The sequence below is a fragment of the Notolabrus celidotus genome, chromosome 8, assembly GCF_009762535.1.
Source record: "Notolabrus celidotus isolate fNotCel1 chromosome 8, fNotCel1.pri, whole genome shotgun sequence".
Classification (NCBI taxonomy): Eukaryota; Metazoa; Chordata; class Actinopteri; order Labriformes; family Labridae; genus Notolabrus; species Notolabrus celidotus.
Genome location: NC_048279.1, coordinates 7281261 through 7290036, shown reverse-complemented (window position 1 = coordinate 7290036; position 8776 = coordinate 7281261). Strand labels below are relative to the sequence as shown.

Below are 8776 nucleotides of genomic sequence, written 5' to 3'. Positions count from 1 at the left end.
CGGTGCCGTGATGGATCAGAGCCGGACTGGACACGGGTTTGGTGGAATTTGGCCATTAGACTTCAAATTGCTTTGATACAGTTTTTTTACTTTCTTCAAGTTACTTTGTAGATGTTGATGGCTGGTGTTGTTGATACAGAGATGCAATGGGTAGTTGGGTGTTAGTTTTGCACCAGTGGGTCATGAAACAATACACCATTAACTAAGTTCTCCAATATGAAAATGAATAAGCCCATTTGAAGATGCAGCAGTTGTCTTATTTGCCTGTAGATTAGCAGCAAGTATGATAATGGTCAATGGCAACCTGCAGTGTTGAAAAAATTTGTGTCCACTTGAGGCATGGCTGCAAAAGCCAAGGAGTCCCCATTAGGCCCTACAAATAACTCATAAACCCTTAAAAAATCAACCTGTGTTTAATTGGAGAGCTGTACAAGCCTCAGAGGGCATTCAATGAGTAAAAGTCATAGAATGACAGGCTTGTAGTTTTTATTCACAGACATTTTATTTGCATTATAAAATCTCAGGCTGTTCCTCAGACCGTTTTAGCGTTTCTAGTGTTCAAATAGGTCAATAAATTCATGCCAATGCAGATTGCAGCATCGCTTGAATGAAGCTGTGGTTTGTCAGTTCACTAGGAGAAAGGGGCTAAAATTGTATGTAGTTGTGTATTGTGAATATATATCTGGATCACAGACAACCTGGGGTCTTAGGTATGTGTGGACAAAAAATACAAACCAGATGTATTTGTTCGGGCTATACGGATTTTAATCAGAAGGTTCTTGGCCGGGAAATACCTGAGAGTTTCCCTGGAGAAACCCAGGAACAACAGGAGTGTTGGCTGGTGTGTCTGGTTTTGTGGATTTTCTTTAGCCATTATAGCCTTGCTGCAAAAACTCTAAAGATCACCTCAGGTTGGATTTCTGTGCCTTTATTTCCTCCACTTCTAAAGCCACACAGATCAGACTGTACATGATCAAATGTGTGTTAGCTGTTTCCTGGGGTAAGAGAATAGCAGCATGAACTGTTAACAGATGTGTGTGTGTGTGTGTGTGTGTGTGTGTGTGTGTGTGTGTGTGTGTGTGTGTGTGTGTTTCACAGAACAGCAGTATCCATCAAGCTCACACTGGTGCAGCAGTGAAAGGACACCTGCACCCGCCACACTACATGGTGTAAAATCTTCAAGGTGTTACACCGCTGTCTTTTTCCCCCTGGAAGCCTGTTCTCTGTGCTGGTGTTACTTCCACAGGGAACAATCTGAAAAATAAAACTTGTCGAGGAAACATGATGTTCAAGTAGTCGAACCAAATGAGTCTGTGTTGTTGCTTCAAATCATCGCAGAGCTGCTGTAATCACACACTCTGGTTTCTATAAATCACAAAGTGGAGATAGATTTTTGGGACATGATTTATCTGTTCCATCGTCGACTGCCCTTTCAAACTAAACTTCTCTTTTGGTTTGGGTTTTTCAGAAGTGAGAAATAAGTTGACAGTGCCAGAGAAATGATGGCTGAACCTCTGAATCACCTCCACCCACCACACCAGAAGGGATTCAGTTTTCTGATGTCATGCAGAAATTTTTCAAATATTTCTGCCATTTGGGGATGAAAAAGGAAAACAACAATCACACCGAATGGTTTCAAAGTAATTTGAAATGGCCCTATTGGTTTGTATGCTGGCCTCTAACACAAAGTCAGTGGTTAGCGACTGAGGAGTCATTTCCATATCTGGCACTTATCTGAGTTTTTAATGTGAGATTTCTAACACTCGCTCCCATTTGGGAGATCATCCATGGTTTCATTTCACTGAGAGTGAAAGCACAAGGCTTCTCTGTTCTCTTTATAAGAAGAGCTTTGTCTCGCCTAACCTCTGAATAATCAGAGACAACTTTAATGATTTTAAGGAACTCAGAAGTCTTTTTTTCCTCATTATCATCTGTGGTCCTTAAACGTCTCTTAGCTCATTGTTTTGATTCTGTTGCCCTCAAATCTAACTTTTAGCTTCACTCTCACCAGGGGTGGAAAATTACAAAGTACATCAACTTGAGTAATGTACTCAAGACATTTTGTACTGATCTGATAATTATAAAGCAACTGTTAACCTCAAATATTGTACTTTTGACTCCCCTGTGATTGTTCTAGTTACTCACTGCTTTTGCTTTAAAAGTGACATACCATGCAAAATCGACTTTTTAATGGTTCTCTACCTGAAATATCCCTGGCATGTCTACAAACCCCCCGAAAATGAAAAAAATCCATTCTGCCCCTGTTCTGATTTCTCCACCTTTCTGTAAATGCGTGTGAAACGAGCCGTTTCAGACTTCCGTGTTTTTGTTACATCACAACAATATCCGGTCTGTCATGGAGTCAGAGCTCAGAGCTTGTTCAGCCCATAGACTGTATAAAATACAACTCAACCCCTCCTCCGTTTTTCATTCCCTGCACACATGTGTGCTAACAAGGAGCTTAGGAGGGAGGCATGCTAGTTGTAGGCTGTCTTAATAAACGCAAAGGTTGGTTTTACTCCCCACGTCTGCAGATTTGAAGATCTAGTGGATGATTTTTATTTATCATGGAAAAGTGCTAGCGCTAGTTAGCATAGCCACATAGCTACATGTTCGTAGCTGTGTACCAAGACACACGTCTACATACTGACAAATAAAACAACAAGAATTCTGAAAATATACATTTTTTGGATTTTTTGAAAAGGCAGTTTAAATACTGAAGTATTTCCAAAGGAAGAACTCCAGCTCTTTAACTCAAGTAATAATTTGACTTATAAACTTTCACTTTTCTGTAATTTCATAAGAATTTTCTTGTCAATTATACTTTTGTATCTTTTTGTAAATCTATTGAAGTGTCACCTTTAAATACCAATGATAAATACAAACATTTGTAAACATCTACAAAAACATTGACTTCTCATGTCTCTTCCTTATCTCAGCCCGATAGAATTTCTAAAACAAAGCAAAAGGTACAAAATTTGAAAAAAAGTTGGCAAAATCTAGAATGTGATTTATCTCGATAGTCATCACAGCAAAGAGCCTCACACAAGGAAGTGTGTTACTTCAGGAAAACCAAGAGAGAGTCCGATAGCATCGTCAGTATCAAGCTGCACGTCAAACTGCAATCAGACAGAGAGGTAACAGTGGACTTATTTCTCCCCCTATGATCATCCACAGAGGTTACAGACTCTACTCATGCACGTGTGAGAGAATTCAGAGCGAGGGCTCCTGGCATACTGGTTGATATTGGCGGTGGTAATAAAAAAGAAAAATGCAAAAATGGTCTCGGGTGGCTGTAGGTATCAGGTATCATACGCTACAAGGCTAATGTGCACAATTGTCACAGTCTATCTCCCCGCTCATCAGCAACAGTCCCATTCCCACATCCCAAGGTCCCCAGACAGTCTCTGCCTCACCTGTCTCCTTTTCACTAATGAGTCTCACTCCTTACCTCACTCTGTCAGTTAGTTCGTTGTCAGCCTACCCTAATTAATCTGCCTTCTTGTGATGCTTTGCTGGTTTCTTGATTTCTGTTTTCTTTTGGGTGGTTTTAAACCTTACCCAACACCTGTTTGTCTGTCTTTTGAGCTACAACTCGATGCGTGTAAGCTTGCAACACAAAACAAACTGCACAAATCTGCTTGTATCCATCTGTGATGAGGTTCCACCTTCATGCCTGCAGTACACTTTGTGACAAACCTGGAGGCAAATAAGAGCGATAGACATACAAAGGAAGTTTGACATTATGAAAGGGTACTATTTTCTGCTTAAAATGCAAATTTACCAAACTCCTAAATACTGGATTAATTGCTGTCAGAGGCTCCTATGAGAACATTTTGGGTTGTGTCGATTTTGGATGCTCCTGCGGCAAAACAGGATGATCTATCTCTGCTAATTTTGCAAAGTGTTGTAGTTTATAATGTTGAAAGTGCAAATCAGACTCCTCATGGGGGGCTTCAGACTTAACAGTATTTCTGTGCTGGGTTTGAAGCTCTCTCTGCTGACATATCTATTAATGGGAGTTTAACATTCATGTATAAAATAATGATCTTTGGATTGGAGCTCTGATTAGCTATTTGGAGGGTGACATTTTCAATAAATACACTTACACCTTCCAATAGGTGGCAAGTGCCCAACTTTTAAGCTACTTTCAATTAGGACCTGGTGTCAGCTGCGCTTGTCCATGCACTGTTCATGCATACAGCTGACTTCTTCCTGTTTAGCCCTGCAGTAATCCAACGTTTTATTTTATTAAAATGTGAATATGATAAAAAGTTTGACAACAACCAGCAAACCTCTGATAACTCTTTCTATACAAACATTAGAAACTTGCTAAAGAACTATCTTGATTGTAAGGGGACAACAGCATGTGGCAGTGTAGTATTCTTGGTTGTAATATAACCATGCAGCAACCTCCAGTGACACAATGGAAGCTAATATGGACGTGCAAGAAACTGCAATTCCACAAGTGTCCACTTGAGGTTGTCTCTAGAAGCCAAGGGAAACCCATATAGCCTCATGTTAAAATGAGCATAAGAAATAAATATTTTTACTGGCTGGCTCCCAAAAAATATCCTTTTTTGTACACACAGTAATGAGAAGTGTTTTTTTATAACACATCTGTTAGGATGGTATAAAGGTAATGAGTTATGCAAACATTTGCATAATTATAGGCACAACAAGTTGACTGACAGGTGGGTACATTTGTCAGTTTGTTTTGTTTACTTTGTGTTTTCATTTTCTTTTTCTTTTTAAGTTATATTTTGGGCATTTTTGCCTTTATTTGATAAGACAGCTGAAAAGAGACAGGAAATGTGGGGAGTAGAGAGTGGTAAATGCAGTAAATGGTCAAGGCTGGAATCGAACTTGCAATCTCTGCAACAAGGGCTATGGCCTCTGTATATATAGCGCGCACTTGGGCCGCTAGGCCATGGCAAACCTTTCCTTGTTTTCTTATCTGTCATTGACTTCCTGTTTTATTTTGTGGTTCTTGAGCCCTGTGTGTCTGGTTTAGTTTTGCTACTTGCTCTTGTGTGTTACCCTCTATTTTTATGTCCCTCATTTGTTTCTGTGTCCGCACCTGGGTTTGATTAGCTAAGTGTTTCCTTCATTCTTTGTTTGATCATCATGTCTTCCCTGGGTGTTCTTCCTGAGGTTTCCCTGTGTCTTCCTCATGTTTTTCCCTCTCTCTCTGTAGTAGCTTTTGAGTTTTTGTTTAGACCTTTTGGGATTTTGTCTTTGGACTGTTTTAGTACGTTTTTTTTTATAATTTGCATTTTGTACTTTTCTTTTGTACACACATGGGTCCTCCACTGTTTTTACACGTGACAATATTGTAGCTGTTTGCACAGGCCTTCCCAAGCTCCACCTCTTTGCTTGTGTCTAGGTTGACCAAAAGATAGGTTAAGTTAACATTTCCAATATGGTGGATGCCACTGTTGGGCTTCAGTGACTATTCCCTTATTTTATTCAGTCTATTAGTGTAATGTGTTTGTATTGATTTATTGACTGTGATAAACTGGGAGGAATAAAATAGACATTCAAAATCTGGATTTCTATATACTGTCTGTTTTTGCTAAAGTCTTCTCCACATCCTCCCTTTCAGCAGAGTCAAAGACAAGTCCTCCTCCTGTAAACTACCCCACTGTGCTGCTGTGTTTATCTGAGCAGTAAAATGTCAAGCAAAGCACCGTCTGAAGTCACATCAGCCTTCTGGAGGTGATGGAGGATCCTCAACAGTGCCTCTGTCTAGACTTAAAGCTGACGGAGATAGAAGGGCTCCCTGATTGTCCTGCAGTCTGGAATCAGACTAAAGATGATTAAGCGAACTCCAGTCTGTCACTCTTAACATTAAAGATGATGGAAGGTCCTTCTGGTTGTCACTGTACAATAAAGGAGATTGAAAGAGCTGCTCTGCCTCTAGATTTAATGGTGTGAGAAGCCAAAATGTGTCTTCTGTACTGATGAGTGGATTTCAGTATTAGACTGAACTAGCTTTCTCTGTTGTCTAAACATCATGGTTGAAAAAGCTGCAGTGGGCTTTGCCAGTATTGATGAATGTAGCTAGCTTTCAACTGCAAGAAAAATATGCTTATTTTCCATCTAGATCATTATCCAGAGATCAAAGTTTCTTCAGGGTGTGGAAAGCAGTTTCTAACCAAGTCTTTATGCTGCCATGGTTGTAAACGTTGAATGCTTTTCATGATAGTTTGGCAGCCTTGATTGTATCTGTGGATTAGGGAACAGCAGAGGGCATAAGATCATGCCTCCCCTGTTGTTGCAATTCTGAGCTCAGACATTTGTAGTCATTTCTCAATTTTTTTAGATTTTTTTTTTACCTTCATGTGAAACTTCATATTCTTTACAGATTATCAGACCTAAATAGGTAAGGAGCAAAGAGGGCATAAGTTGCACATTCAGTGTCTGACTGCTCATACTGTAAGCAGTGGGTCAAAACCATAGACTGTATAAATAATGGATATAGTCTCCAACTGTTTCTGAAGCGCTGTTTTGAAGCCAATTGTTGGCTGGAACGATATTGGAAATGCTGAACTCAACCTAACTGCTTCCGCGATGAAGAGACAGGCTTTGGGCCTCTTCGCCAACAGTTACAGTGTTCCCGCCTATCAATCAAGTCAGCTGTGCCTCTCATAATAGTAAACTCGTAATCTTAATATCTTCAAAAATGTGAAAAATTCACCCCAGTGATAGTGAAATGAACTATCCAGACGACACTTGTTTTGTGTACCAGGCTGTAAACATGATTATTTCTGCTGTAAAGATCGGCTTTTTTGAATTTGTGTGTATATGGTTTCTGGTACTTCCAGCCTCAAGCGGACACTCGATGAACTGCAGTTTTAAACACTTTCGTATTGGCTTCAATTCTCACGGCTGGAGGTTGGCGCTTGGTCAAAACTATCAACACCAAAGCACCCAAGGGAACAACAGAAGTCATGGTTTAGTAACTACAACGTAACTTGAAAGCTTTGATTTTAGTTGAAAAGATAAGATTCTTTATCGTCATTGTACAAAACATACAAATAAATGCGGTGCACTCAAGACCGGGCCCAATCATAAGTATAAAAATAGATAATATTAGATAATAAATAAATACACATTCACACATGCACCCACAACTACTGATGGGCAAATGAAGCTTCGCAAACCACTTGTTGTATTTTTTGACACCTCTAGATGGCGCTCTCTGTTCAACAAAGGGTTGAAAGTAGTGATGGGCAAATGAAGCTTCACGAACCACTAGTTGTATTTTTTGACACCTCTAGATGGCGCTCTCTGTTCAACAAAGGGTTGAAAGTAGTGATGGGCAAATGAAGCTTCACGAACCACTAGTTGTATTTTTTGACTCCTCTAGATGGCGCTCTCTGTTCAACAAAGGGTTTAAAGCCATAATTGCCATTCATTGAGCCTTTATTTTTAAACCAACATCGCCATCTAGAGGAGTCCAAAAAATACAACTAGCGGTTCGCGAAGCTTCGTTTGCCCATCACTAGTTGAAAGCACACTGAATTGCCGTTCATTGAGCCTTTATTTTTAAACCAAGAGCGCCATCTAGAAGAGTAAAAAAATACTACTACTGGTTTTCGAAGCTACGTTTGCCCATCACTACCCACAACATACCACTATTTAACCATGCACTCTTTGCCAACGTTTGCAGTTAAAAAACAATAACAAAATAAAGAGAGTCCATATTGCACATAGTTATATCATATAAGCAATTCCACATTGTTGCTGTATTATGTTTAGGAGGTGTGTTTTCAGTTCAGAGTTCAGTATGGTGACGGCTTTTTGGATAAAAACTGTTTATAAATCTTGTGGTGCTTGTTTTGATCGACCTGGAGGGCAGTAGTTCAAAATGGTGATGGGCTAATGCCAGCATGAATACAAAACAGATCGGTTAGATATAAGTAATCATCCACTGTACTTTTTCAGTAGATGTCATGATCGGTCACTCAACTTCCATCATTCAGCATTGCATAATGTAAAATTTTATTACATCATTTAACATCAGGCTATAAATTAAACTGAGGCACAAGCTGTGATTACATTCTCTGAATCAACTAAACACAGTTGGGTAATGAATGGTCATGGAACATTTCTAAAACATAAAGTGTGTTGATAATCGTTAGAGAGGCCGTTGTATTTGAATGAGATTTTATTTTACATTCTTGGTTATACACACAAATGATGCATGACTTCCTGTATATTATAATGAGCCTCTTTGACACATTTCTAGACCTTTTGAGGAGCTCTCCCCCTGAAAGTTTTCAAAATTGCTAGTCCATACATGTCCCTGAGCGTGAAGCTCTCTGGTACGGTAGACATGCTGCAGACTTGACAGTGTAAAGGCACTGCTGGTGTAGTGGTATCATGCAAGATTCCCATTCTTGTGACCCGGGTTCGATTCCCGGGCAGTGCAGATGTTTTTTGAAGCAGTAGCTCAGTCCATAGGGACTTGGCTTGGGAACCTGAGGAGTTGCTGGTTCAAGCCACAGTATTGACCAAGTTTTGCAATTGGACCAGTGGCTGGAGAGGTGCTGGTTAATTTTCCGGGGCACTGCCGGGGTGCCCTTGAGCAAGGCACAGAACCCCAAACTGCTCGGGTGGCGCTGGTTGATAGCAGCCTCCTCAGTCTGAAATATCTCCATAAGTGCATGTCGATAGCATGTTTATGCGTGAGTGTTTTTATAAAAACAAAACTGTGAGTTTAGCATGATCAAGATAAAACAAACACCAGTGTAAAAATTTGATGGGCGCT

General features: G+C 40.0%; 1 non-coding gene across 1 annotated transcript; it reads left to right on the top strand.

Moving 5' to 3' along the window:
* Positions 1-8366: 8366 nt before the first annotated feature.
* On the top strand, positions 8367-8437 carry trnag-ccc. The gene has a single exon. It is a non-coding gene; the product is annotated as a tRNA-Gly (tRNA).
* Positions 8438-8776: the final 339 nt, after the last annotated feature.